Here is a 14,675-nt window from a genome sequence, read left to right as displayed (position 1 = left end):
CGGGATTGTGGGACTCGTGAGCATGAAGCCAGGTGTTGATGATTTCCCGGCAAATATGAGAATTTATAATTAAAAACTGGCAACCGCACTAAACAGCTTGCACCCTGTGGGAAAGCAAGGATGGAAAGGTTGGGTGGGATGAGTCGGCCTGATGTAATCACATTCCTTTGAATGAAAGCGCTTTCCTGTAGGTGAACGATGTCCTGGGATATGGTGTTCCGTTCCTAATAAATTCCAACACACATATCACCTAGAGGAGGTATTGAAATGACAGTTGTTCCTGCAAGTCAGGAAATAGAGCTGATTTTCAATTTAAGTAGGTCTGTCTGTCCAGCAGGGTTCACAGGTCCCTGTCATGGGGAAGTTATTTGCTGATTCATCTTGAAATTGGAGAGTTTTCAATTTTCCATTGTACAGAGTTCTGCCTCTTTCTAGAGGAGTCTTTTTTTTTTTTTTTTTTTTTAAATTATGACCAATGTTTCACTGCTTTAAAATCTAACAAGAAATGTTACTTGTTTTTAATTCCAGTAAAGGGAGATGCTTTACACTCTCAAATCAGAGTGTAGAAAAGCACAAGACATAGACAGTTTTAGTGGCCTAGTTTTTTTGAGACAGATTTCTAAAACATGCATCCTTTTTAAAAGCCTTGACAAATTTTAATAATGCTTTTTAGTTTTACACTTTGAAAGTATAGATTCTGGTTTTTGCCCCTCCCTCAAAGCTCATTTACCTGTGCAATGTTTTTTCACATTTTTCAGTGTTTCTCCCCTTTTTGTTGGTAAGAAAGAAAAAAGCTTCTAATACTCTTCAGTTACTTTTAAACAAATTCTTTCTGTTCATACATGAGGTTACTCTCTTCTGGCTCTGGGCAGGTAACAAATCCCAGGATTTGGGGAGTGGAAATGACCTTAGACACCGCTAGTCCAAATCACAACTGGTGAAGGAATTCCATCCACACCCTTGTCCTTTCCAGCTGGTCCTCTGCTTAGACACCCAGTAGTGTTTCTGTTTTGTAATAGAGATGAGCAAGATAGACTAGATACAGTCATCTATTCATTCCTGCACTCACTTATCCATTTGACAATTTTATTGAGCATCTTATTTGTGCCAGGTAGGCTTTGTGTTGACTCTGAGGATAGAGTTCAGCAGAGTAGATGTGGTCTCTGCCCTCATGGAGCTCCCAGTATGGGAGAGAGACAAGTAAGTGCATGGAAACTTTACCTTTTCACTTTTAAAAAATATATATATTTTATTGATTTTTTACAGAGAGGAAGAGAGAGGGACAGAGAGTTAGAAACATCGATGAGAGAGAATCATCAATCAGCTGCCTCTTGCACACCCCCTATTGGGGATGTGCCCACAACCAAGGTACATGCCCTGGACCGGAATTGAACCTGGGACCTTTCAGTCCACAGGCCAACGCTCTATCTACTGAGCAAAACTGGTTTCGGCTACCTTTTCGCTTTTTAAAGGATGGGTTAGATCAGTGGTTGGCAAACTGCAGCTCGAGATCCACATGTGGCTCTTTGGCCTGAGTGAGTCTATTTTGAAGAAGTGGCATTAGAAGAAGTTTAAGTTTTAAAAAATTGGCTCTCAAAAGAAATTTTAATTGTTGTACTGTTGATATTTGACTCTGTTGACTAATGAGTTTGCCAACCACTGGGTTAGATGGTACATACTATATATAATGAATTACTCGACTATAAAAATACTAAAATATTTTTGTTGTTGTTGTTAATCCTCACCTGAGGATATATTTCTATTGCTTTTCAGAGCAAATGGAAGAGAGAGAAGGGAAGAGAGAGAGAGAGAGAGAGAGAGAGAGAGAGAGAGAGAGAGAGAGAGAGAGAGAGAGAAGCATCTATGTGAGAGACAGACACATCTACCCATTATCTCTTGTATGCATCCAAACTGGGGATAGAGAGGAAAACTCCAACCCAGGTACCTGCACTTGGCTGAGAATCAAACTTGGGACTCTTCAGTGTGTGAAAGACAGCTGAAAGACCTTTCAGACATCAAAAGGACGAAGCCATCATGGCAGAGGCCAAAGTAGAAGTGGTTAGGGGCGATCAGGCAAGCAGGCAGAGTGGTTAGGGGTGATCAGGCAGGCAGGCAGGTGAGCTGTTAGGAGCCAGTGATCCTGTATTGTGAGAGGGATCCCAGATTGGAAGAGGATGAGGCTGGACTGAAGGACCCCCGCCCCCCTGCATGAGTTTCTTGCACTAGGCCTCTAATCCTATCTAATAAAGAGGGAATATGCTAATTGACTGTCCCACCCTCAAAGATGGTGGCACCCATAGCCAATAAGGAGGAAATATGCTAATTGACTGCCCCACCTTCAAAGATGGCAGTGCCCACAGCTACAAGATAGTGGCACCCAGTCCCTTCAGCCCCACTGGGGTGGCAGGTGCACAGCAAGGCCCAAAGTCCCACAGTCCTCTCAGCCCCCCAGCCACCCAGGGCCATCTGAGGCTCAGGCTTGCACTGCTGGCTACTACTCACTCACCCATCATTAAACTCTTTATTAAACTTTCTTCACTCACACCCATTTGAGCTTGCCATGTCTTTGTTCCCATTTAAGGTATATAATTCAATGACTTTTAATATACTCACAAAGTTGGGCATCCATTGCCACAACCAATTTTAGAACATTTTTTTTACCCCATAATCCTGCAGCACTTAGCTATCACCCATAATTACCACATCCTCCCTCAGATGTAGCCAATTACTAATCACCTTTCTATCTATAGATTTTCCTATTCTGCATATTTCATATAAAAGGAATCATACAATATGTGGTTCTTTGTCACTGGTTTCTTTCACTTAGCATAATGTTTTTATCATTCATCCATACTATCACATGTTTTAGTATTTCATGTCCTTTTATTGCCAAATAATATTTTTTTATATAGACATATCACATTTTACTAATCCATTCACCAGTCAATGGACATTTGGGTTGTTTTCACTTTTTTTGAAAAGTGAAATACTGCAATCAACAATGATGTACACAGTTTTATGTGGACCTAAATATTCCTTTCTTCTATCTTTTTTTTTTTTCTTATTGGTTCATAGTTATTTATATATGCTGGTTATTAGTTCTTTGTCAGTCATATATGTTGCAAATGTTCTCTGACTAGTGGCTTCTGTTTTTAGCCTCTTTATATTGTCTTTTCAAAAACATATATTCCTTTTTTATTTCAGAGAGGAAGGGAGAAGTAGAGAAAGAAGGAAATATCAGTGATGAGAGAATAATTATCGATCGGCTGCCTCTTGCACGCCCTCTACTGGGGATTGAGCCTGAAACCCAGGCATGTGCCCTGAATGGGAATTAAACTGTAACCCCCAAGTTCATAGGTCTACACCCAACCACTGAGCAAAAATGGCTATATTGTCTTTTGATGAATAGAATTTCTTAATTATAAAGTAGCTGAATTTGTCAATCTTTTTTGTCCTAATTAATGTTTTTGGCCCTGATTTAAGAAATTTTTCCTACTCCAAGCAAATCAAGATATTCTCCTACATGTTTTCTATAAGCTATGTAGCTTAGATTTAGGTTTTTAGCCCACCTAGATTTTTTGTGACAATGGTGATGAATAACAGAGTTGTTCCAAAAGAGTATTTCTTTTGCCAAATTGACATCTAATTATAACATCATCAATTTATTGAAAAATGTGCATTTCCCCATTGAGCTACAGTGTAACCTTTATTATACTAGTAAGTCTACTTTGCATGGATCTAATGTAACAGAATACTGTTATGCATGGGTCTAATGGAATACTAGCTTAATCCCTGAGTGATTGACATTTTCTACTTTATACCTTTCTGCATTTTCCACATAAAGATATATCATCTATACAACTGGGGAAAAACCTTTCTAGAAATAAGTTCTAAGTTGAAGATCAAGAGACAACAAAGGACATTTAGAGATCTTTAGACTCCTGACAAAGATTTATCTTCTGCTTTTTCTACCTTTGTCCCATTATTCCCATTTCCAGTGGCAAGTAGCCAAGAGCCTTCCTGTATCTGCATCTACAGCATAGAGCAGAGACAGCCTCCTGCCAGTCCTTATCTGAATTTTCATAGCCGGTTTCTCTAGGTTCAGGCTGAGGTTACCTCCCCCGTCTATTAGAATTACATTTCTTTCTGAACTTTGCTGTAATTCAGATCCAAATGTATGACTCTAGGGGAAAATTAGCCTCTTTCTGGAATTATTCTCTCTCAGAGTGGAGATCCTATTGACCATTTAATAATCCCTCAGGCGCTTTCATCTCCATTTTCCCTTCCTCCCATCTTCTGCTTCTCATACACATGGTCCAGTTACTGCTATAGCTGTTCTCTACTCTCTCTAGTGATTTTGGGCTCTAGATAGGGACTCTAGATAGGCTCCAGGTGATTGAAGGTCAGACTGCCTGGGCTCAAATCCCAGTCCTGGTATGTATTAGCTCTGTCCCCTAAGAGAAATTACTTTACCACTCAATAGCTTAATAATTCCTTAGTCTGTGAAATGGTGATAGTTGTTATGACAAAATGAATTACTCCATTTAAATGTCTTAATAGTGCCTGGCATGTGTACATTCTCAATAAATGTGAGCTGTATTTATGGTTATTATCTAATCCTATATAATAAAATCATAATATGCAAATTGACCAAATGGCAGAATGATGGGTCGTTATGACATGCACTGACCACCAGGGGGCAGACACTCAATGCAGGAGTTGCCCTCTGGTGGTCAGTGCGCTGCCACAGGAGTCACTCAGCCGGAAGCCGGGCTCACAGCTGGCAAGTGCAGCAGCAGTGGCGGGAGCCTCTCCTGCCTTCACAGCAGCACTAAGGACTCCTCGACTGCCACAGGGAGTGGGCTTAAGTGGGCAGTCGAGGAGTCCTGAGGGGTCCCTGACTGTGAGAGGTCACAGGCTGGGCTGAGGGACCCTTTCCCCTCCCCCCCCCCCCCCCCAGTGCACAAATGTCATGCACTGGGCCTCTAGTGCTTATATAAAAACACACCTACCCACTCTCAGGAAGCAGATATATATTTGGGCACATGTAGTAGCAAAGTATTCATTCACCCTTTGAAAAAGTTCAAAGCAAGCAGATGTAATAAGGAACATTGACATCTGTATCCATTGCTTTACATCACCATGAGGAATTCCCTCTCCTCCTCCCCTTAAGCTAAACTCCTTTAAAGGCTATTTCAGAAGGCAGTAGGGCAGAGGTGTTTAGAAACTTGAGGGAGGCCACTGTGTTTGACATGTGGGTCAATATGGTACACAACAGGCTGGAAAGTAGAAGTTTAAGTGGCAGAGGAGGTGGTGATGATATAAACCCTCAGGAGTTCAAAGAAATCCTGGGGACAGCATTTAATTTCAATCTAGGGGATGGAGATAGGATTTGAGCCTCTTGTACCCAGACCTAAGGGGCAGAAGAACCCCATTTGAGTTACTCCAGAGGTAGAGCCCAGAATGCCTTGCTGGCACCACCTCCGCCAGTTGTTGGCTGCTAAGCAAGGTGCCGTGAATCTTCCGTTCTCTCCTCCTTGCTGTGCTCTCTCTTGGCAATGTTCCTTATGGATAGACCATATGGGCAGCTTTGGATCTTGTATTTGCTTTGGCTTGGTGATTCCCAGCTTACTTCCTGCTAACATTCCTCTGCCGTCACCCCAGAATATGAGTCTCCCTCAGAGCCACCTGCTCCTTCTCTGGACCCATAGCCTCTGCTCTCTGATTTCTCCATCAGCTATTTGGCTCTTGTCTGACACTCAACTCTAACTTCTGTTCGAATATTTTCCACCTGAACTTCTCTGGAGCAGATAGTGTTTCACCAAGGTGGGCCTTTGTTGGGAGAGAAAGTGATTCAGGATGGCACTGGAAGAGTCAAGTTCATTTAACCAAATTGCTTTTAAGTTAAACCAGATACAATCATTATTCCCTTCTGTTTCTGTTCAAAGGGTATCAGACCCAGAGTAGAGACTAGTGCTGAGTTTGAGGCAAAAACAAACAAACAACCCCCCCCCCCAAAAAAAAAAATAGAACAAAATAAACTAACAAACAAAACAGCTTAGGAATGGACACAGGCTCATAGTTGGCACACAAGCCTTTAGGTTCTCTCATATTTACCCTCTGGGTCTTTGTAACTCATAGTGTTGGCCTAGCAAGATAGTCAGGCCAGGCCACAGTCCAACACTAACACTTGTGCCACACCCTACATGTGGTCTGACTTGTCCTCTCTACTCACAAACTGCTCGGTGTTTGTCTCCTCCAGTGCAGCTTAGGTGGGGGCTATCAGCTTCACTGGCTCCTCATGTTTTTCCTCATTTTCCCCAGGTCTAGGGCTCCACAAAGAAACACATTTACCTACTGAAGGAGCCTCTTCCCTGGACTTTATCTTGGATGGACACCCCAACCACCAACACTTTAGTGAGATGAAGATATGGGTTTAAATCCCAGTCGTACCATTTATTTGCTGTGTGATCTTGAGTGATTCCTTTTATATCATTTAACTATTTTCTCAATTGTGAAATGAAGCTAATCATACAAAGGGGTTTGAGAATTTAAAAAAAGTAAAATAAAATAACCCACAAATAAGGAGGGTGATTCCCTGAAAAGCATGCTTGGTCATACTGAGACAGGAAATAGGATTGCTGTTATGTATGGAGAGGTGGTCCCTTCTACACCATTGTCAGGCATAGGAAGCATGGTGGTTAGCTGAATTGGGAGAAATAACCGTGTGAACTCAGAACTGGGTATTCCGAGCCGAGCCCTAGCACTTGGGGTTTGTCTAAGGGCCCTTGCCTTGAAGTGACATGGACAGAGGACAGTGGAGCACAGCAGGTGCGTTTCTGACCTCCACAGTGCTTTGGACTTGTTCCCATTGCTGGGAATGCTGTTTGGGAGGGTCCAGTTCCTGGAATGGGCAGAGGCCACCGCAGACACCAGGGCACTGATTTCATTGAGGGACTGTCTCTGGGTAGGTTTTGTGGAATCCCAACAGTGACTACTGACAGTGGCAACCACAGCCAAAAAGAATGAGGCTCCTTGGCTGATAGGTAACGTTTGGGTTTTATGCCTTATGGCTGTACTCACCTAAACTGACTCTTTGGACAGAAGAAGACTTTTTGGGGGCCTTGGGGCTCTCACATAGACATAACACGATGCACAGGCATTTAATGTTCCTTTGCACGAAGGTGAGCTCATTTCACATCCTGAGCTGGTGAATTGGCTACATTTGCAAGGTGTTTAGCACACTGCCTGGCACATGCTAAAGGGCCCCATAAACGATGCTCATTATTACTGAGCACACGTGCCACAGCAGCCAGAGGGCAGAGCAGCGCTCCTTGGCAGCGGATGCTCCCTGTGGGGAGGGCGGAGGCTTAGGAGCTGGGAAAGGAGAGTGGAATCTTTTAGCAGCTGACACATACCCAGTCACTCCAAGGAATCTCTCATCCCGGCAAGGAAGTCTGACCCAATTTGCTTGGCCCTTCTCCTGAGACTCTGGTTCCAGCCCGGATCTGAGCGGGGAGCATCTCTCCTCTGAGCTGGCTGTGGTCAGCAGGCAGAGGAGGTGGCCTGGGGCTTGCGCAGACTTGGGAGCCTTGAGCACTAGCTCATCTTCTCCAGCACTCCCTGGGGGTCTGGCGGTGGTGAAAAAGGGAGGACACGGGGTGTGGGGCACCTCGCGTGGTCAGGGAGGCCTCCCCTCCCTTGGAACACGCAGCAGCCAAACCCGGGGCTCATCAGGATGTTTATCACCCTCGCTCTAGAGGGGAACTTGCCCTCTAGTAACAACACTTTGCAAGTTGGAAAGATCTTTCCAAATGTACAAGACCTCGGCCTGGGATTGAGTTGTAGGACTTCTCGAACCTTAGAGCACAGGGTCCTTCGTCAGTTCTCTCAAACAGGGATTCACATTGGGGTGGAGGTGCCCCATTAGCAAACCTTGGGTGGTTCCATATTTTTACCAGGAGCCTTTCTGTGTCCCTTAAAGAAGGGAGAGTGACATGGGGTGGGCCATCTGAGTCCTTGGTTCCCATGGAATCTGACAGCTGGAAGCACAGGGGATGGGCTCAGAGGAGGGAGAAGGGGAGCAGGTGGACGTAGGAGGCCAGCCAGGGCAGCTTTGAGGCAGAACCCAACCACTTCCTTTCCCAGCTGTGCCAGCTGAAGCACAGAAGCCTCACCAACTAGCCCAGGTCCACCACTCATCCTGCTGCCGCCTTTGGTCTCGATGGTCTTTTATAAGCTTAAAAGATGTTACTTTTCTTCTATGTTACTATTCTTTTTCAGCCATCAAGGCAAGACTGCATTCTATAATTGCTAATTTCACATTCACCCAATTCATTCCGCTGTTTATTTTTACTTCTCCCACCTTCCTACAGGGTCCTGCATCCCTTGGCACTGAGGCCTTAAGATGTCACCCATCCCCAAGTCTTGGAGCCCCAGTCACCCTTGCTCCGCATTTCCCTCCTTTACCCAAGGTCTTACACAAGTCACAAGTCCCCTTCCTGTTAGTCATCCCTAACCTCTTCTGTAACCCTGTCTTCTCAGTGTCCATGCACAGTGGCCCAGGTAAAGGTGGAAAACAGAGATGAAGAGAGAGGAGACTTTCCTCACAGAACTGCAGGGAACAGGACGCTCTCCTACTGTCTCTTGAATCCACTCCCTCCCTCCCCCTGGCCCAGGCCTTCCACCTGAACTCCAGCAGGAGCTCATTCTTTCAACAAGTGACTGAGACAGAAGCCTCAGGCCTAAATGCCCATGGAGATAAGGGGCCTCAGCCAAGTGGTGGCTAACTTATCGTAAATGAGGATGGAAAAGGGCCTGATCTGTCCACAGCCTGAGGCTTCCTGATCTGCCCCACCACCTGAGATAATCCTGCACACTCCTGCTGGGTTAGCACCCCCCAAACAGCCCCTGCATTCAAACTGGTCTGGGCAGGCATTCTAGCCCCATGACCACAACCTCATGACCCTGCTCCTCACTTTCCAGGCCATACCTGCCAGCTGGCCCTACTGCCTACTCTGTTCTTGCCCAAGTCACTGCCCTCAACAAGATCTCCTATATAATAAAAGCCTAAAATGCTAAGTGTCTGCTCATTCATTTGACCAGTTGACCTCTGACCAGTCACTATGATGCACACTGACCACCAGGGGGCAGTTGCTACAACTGGTAAGTTAACTTGCTACTGGGGTCTGGCCGATTGGGACTGGGTGAGACGGGTCAGACATGCCCTGGAGCTCTCCCACAATCCCTCCCTGGCCAGCCAGCCCCGATGGGCTGGAATCAGGACTGGGAGAGACTGACCAGACATACCCTGAATTGAATTTCCTGTCATCCCTCCCCAGCCTCTAAATTTTTTCTTCTAATTAATTTCCTTTCAATGTGCACAAATCCATGCATCGAGCCTCTAGTTCTCTCTATAACAGCTCAGCATAGCTGCCACATCTCCAAGAAGCTTTCACCCATGTCCCCGATGGAAATGCTTTCACCACCTCCGCTATATATGCCCTTACCAAGTTTTAGAGCTTCTTTTGTGGAAAAGATACAAGTTACAAAAGTCAAGGACTTGACAACTTCTTTTAGGCAATGGAAAGTGCCATGGTTGACAATGAAACTGGAAAGCCTTGGATGATCCACCTCTTGGTACATTTTTCAAAAGCCCACCCTTGTCCATAGAACATGCACAACTCATTAATCCTGAGCCATTGCTAAATTCTGGGTGCTGAATAGCAAAACACAACATGCAAAACATGGTCTCTGGCCTGTGTGAGTTTACATTTTCAGAAGTCCCTGGGAAGTATACAGCCTGTGTCAGCTGAAAAACACTTATGAGCCCTGCTTTTTTTTAAATTTTTTATTATTGATTTAAAGGGAGAGTAAGAGAGATGAGAGAGAGAGAGAGAGAGAGAGAGAGAGAGAGAGAGAGAGAGAGAGAGAGATCAATTTGTTGTTTCACTTATTCATTGGTTGATTCTTGTACATGCCCTGATCGGGGATGGAACCTACAACCTTGATGTATCAGGATACCACTCTAACCAATTGAGCTTACAGAGCTTGTGGCCAGGGCCCTATAAGTCCTACTTTTCTCAGAGCTGCCCTCCCTGGGAGCTTGATCTGGGGCAGAGGCCACTGCGTGTGGTTCACCTTGTAACTAGGTCTCATAGCATGGCCATGAATGCATCCTTACTTTCCCAGCTTCACATGTTTACTCTGGTTCTTCTCAGCCAGAATGCCTTCCTCACCCACTTGCAGCACCTACTCAGGTTCCCTTCCTTCCGCTCCAAACGTCTGCCCTCCCACTCCCCTGAACTTCTTTCAGGAACTATAATGTAGCGCCACATAATTTAGCTCTTCCTCAGATGGCCCAGATGTGTGACACTTGATGGCTTTGGGACTTGTGGCAGGAAGAGAGATAGGTGGCAGCCAAAGGTATTCTCTCTCTTTCCACCAGTACAGGTTGTTTCTGGGACCCAGCTACCCAGCCACTCCATTTCCCAAGTCCTGTACACCTTACTGGGCTACAAAACTAACAATGGTCCTCGAAGGGAAAGGGATTTGTAGTGCGTTTGGAGGGGGTTGTTACGTATCTCTGGTGCCATCATCACTCACCTTCCTCTTCTTCCACAAGCTCGGATGCCAGGCATTGGGGATAGCAGAGCTTCAGGAAGGAAAGGGACTGGATTCTGGAGTTTTCACCTAGACAATAACCACCGGGAGAGCCAACCAGGAACATCTGTAAACTTCAGGCAGGAAATAAACTTTTATTAGAATGAACCACTGAGATCGTCCCTGACGAAAACAGAGTTAGATAATTTAGGACGGAATCCATCTCTGCCACTTTTAGGTGTGTGATGTTGGGATGATCACTTACCCTCCCTGGGTCTCAGATTCTCCATTATCAGAATGGATTAACAGTACCTAACTTTGCAGAATGGTTATGAGACATAAATAAGAAATTTCTAAAGTTCTTGGGACATTATAGAAACCAAATTTTCTCTGTAGTGTGTGTGTGTGTGTGTGTGTGTGTGTGTGTGTGTGTGTGTGCAAGCACTCCCATGCAGTGGCTTCATGTGTGTTCATCTTGTCACTAGATTTTAAATCCCTTGCATAGTGCTTTAATGTTGCAGACCCATTCTGCATTTGCCGTAAAGCCTAGCACAGTGCAAAACACAGAGAAGTTCTCAATAAATATTTACTAAAAGCATAACTATCTTGGTTTAAAACAAGCAAAACTAACTTCCTTTGCTACATGTTTGATGGCTTCCCCTCTTGGGCCACCACCACCCACCCCATCACACAGCTCCCTTAATTCTCTTGCTCCAAGATCCTCTCCTGCTGGTCCAGTTCCCTCCACTTCTCAACCCCCTACCCTGTAAAGTGTATTTTTGTGTAAATCTGTTACCCAGTCAGTGAGTAAATGGGTGTATCTATTTGGATGAAAGTCCTTTTGTGGTTTGTAACCAATGGAGCAGGAGCCAGACAAGGAAGGGAGGGGTGGATTACTGAGGTCTTCGGGAACAGATTGTGAGGGAACCACGCTGGAGGTGGCCTTGTTTCATACTTTATAAACGAGCTATAGACACGAGATGTATGATGAAATCTCTAAGTTGGGAGATGTTGCTAAGCACTTCAGCCCAGGATAAAATATTAAGTTGATGAGGATCAACCATCTCATCAGGTTGGTATGTTGAGTCTTTGGGAATTATGTCAACCTGTTTTTAAAAAGAGGACACATAGTTAAAGAATAAGAGCAATGAAGGAATGATGTATTATCCGAAGTCAGTTTAGCTTATTAAAAAAAAAAATCACACAGAATCTGTTCTCCACTATTGAAGAGGCAGTTGAAGTTCCTTTCAAGTCTGATAGTGTTTGACATGCTTTTTACGTATAAATATAATTCCTAACCTCTTCTGACAAATATTCTGATGATATTAGATAAAGAATAAATACCTATTAGGAGGCAAATGTGTTTTGAGGCCCTATTTGATTCAAATGGATGTCTTTCTTTATATTCCCACATAGGATATTTATCACATGCATTGGGTATAATAAAACACTTAAACTTACTTGGAATTGGATTTTTTTTTTTTTACTAGAGGTCAGGTGCACAAAATTCATTCACTGGAGGGGGGTGTCCCTCAGCCCAGCCTGCAAAATCTCCAATCTGGGATCCCTTGGGGGATGTCCAACTGCTGGTTTAGGCTTGATCCTACAGGCATCTGGCCTAAAACAGTAGTCTAACATCCCTCTCACAATCTGGGACTTCTGGCTCCCAACTGGTTGCTTGCCCCCCTGCCTGATTGCCCCTAACCGCTTCTGCCTGCCAGCCTGATCACCCCCTAATCACTCCCCTGCCAGCCTGATTGACACCTAACTGCTCCCTGCTGGTCAGATTGCCCCCAATTGACCTCCCCTGCTGGCTTGGTCACCCTTAACTTCCCTCCCCTGCAGGCCCAGTCCCCCTCAACCACCCCCCTTCCCCTGCAGACCCTGTCACCTCCAACTGCCCTCCCCTGCAGGCCCAGTAGCCCCCAACTGCCCTCCTCTGCTGGCCTGGTAACCCCTAACTGCCCTACCCTGCTGGCCTGATCATCCACAACTGCCCTCCCATGACAGCCATCTTGTGACCACATGGGGGCAGCCATCTTGTGTGAGGGTGTGATGGTCAATTTGTATATTACCTTTTTATTATATAGGCTATCAGGTCCTTTTTATCCTCTGTAATCAGATAGTACTTCACACATGGAGTATGTGGAAATGCAATTGAGCATGCTTATTCAAAATACATTTTAAAGTTCCTTTTTCTGACTCATATTGGCAACAATGTCTCACTTTTCTGTAGTTCTTGTTTCATCTCCAGTTTTTCTTTTGTGGTTTTCTGAACAATAACAAAAAAAAACTCCTTGGAAGGCCTATTAGAGGCTTAAATCTTAGGTAACAGAGCACAGCGCCATTCTTGATAAATGCACTGGGCTATCATTCCAATGTTGCAAGGCCCAATGACAGAACTTGGAGTCAGGTCAGTGGCTGGGTGGTGGCCTGGCCCTGTATCCCACCATATTAATTTGCACACTCTTAGCAGAAATATATACTTTCTGGAAAAGATAATTTCCATTTTTACTCCAGAGAAATATCACTTCAGAAGAACGAATTTACCTTTTCCAGTTTTGTAAGATGGTATGAGGAAATTTGAGTTAACTGGACCATAGTTCTGATTTAGATATTTTTAGGGGGCTTCCCTAATGTTTTCCTATGAATAGACTTTACATTAGAGATATTGACTCCCTGAGACTGAGAACTACCCAGTCTGGAGGCAAAATTACAATCTTGCCGAAAGGCTAGTGTGTATGATAGTCATGGGATAGGTCAATGTGTTTAGGCAACCACCTGGCGACATCCACACCTCGCTGTGGCTTGATTGCTCCCTACCAACGCTGCACCCCAAACTTCAATGAAAAGATACAACTTGCAAAGTCAGAAAATGTCAAAGTTCATGTGATTATGGTAGTCCAATGACATATAGACCAGCAGTGTTAACAGCAGTGGGATGCATCTCAGAACTACAGGGTGAATTTCTCCAAGTGGCCGTTCACAACGGGCCTCAGTTTGAGAGCAACCAGGAATCCCCTTGGCTGCAAACTGGAATCCCTGGAGAGTTCTCGACACTGACCGTGGCTCGGCCTCAACTACAGAGATTCTGAATCAATGGGTCAGAGGAGCAGCCAAGACACTGGGGTTTTAAAAAGTCCCCTGAGTCATTCTAATGTGCTGTTAAGGTTGATGTGGATTCTTTGTAATGAAACAAATGGCTCTATATGAACTACACTGACTATTATAATGACTCTAGACAGCCTAGACAAATATGCATATATATAAATGTACTTACAAATTTATAAATCTAACAGATATATAACAAATAATTCTAAATTACCAGTGGTTAGTGCAATCAAGTTTATTCCTTTTGAGTGTAGATGATTAACTTGAGAGAAAGAGAGAGAGAGAGAGAGAGAGAGAGAGAGAGAGAGAAAGATAGAGAAAGAGGAGAGAGAGAGAGGGAGGATTTGTTGCCCCGTCCTTTTATGCCTTCATGGTTGATTTCTACAATACATGCACACTAACTGGGATCAAACCAGAAATCTTGGTGTGTGGGGTCAATGCTCTAACCAACTGAGCTACTCTGCCAAGGCACTGTATTTTTTTTTTTTATTAAATTATTATCTGTGAACATATTTTAACATTGCCCCCCCCCCATACATACCCTCTCTCCCCAGAGTTTTGTGTCCCTTGGTTGTACTTATATGCATGTATATAAGTCCTTCGGTTGATCTCTTATCAAGGCACTGTATTTTTTTTTTTTTTTGCTAGACCTGGAAATGGCGTATAGCACTTCTCCTGACATATCAATGGTTAGAATCCATCACCCGGCCGCAGCCTAACTGCAGAGGAAGTTAGGAATGTCCTTTTATGGGCCTGAGAGTGAAAAGTAGGGTTGGTGAGCATCTAGTCAGTTTCTGCCTTATGTTAATACTATGAAAATATTTATAACTTCATCATTTGGCATGTGTTTATAACACCCTTATTTAAGAACCATGGGCTTAGGGTTTGTGTCAACATTTAAAATTAACTTTATACATTATATTTGTCTTACATTTATAGAATCAATGAAACTTTAAAGGACC

Source organism: Pipistrellus hanaki, assembly GCF_964339955.1.
Source record: "Pipistrellus hanaki genome assembly, chromosome: 1".
NCBI lineage: Eukaryota > Metazoa > Chordata > Mammalia > Chiroptera > Vespertilionidae > Pipistrellus > Pipistrellus hanaki.
Note: the sequence above shows the minus strand (reverse complement) of the source record.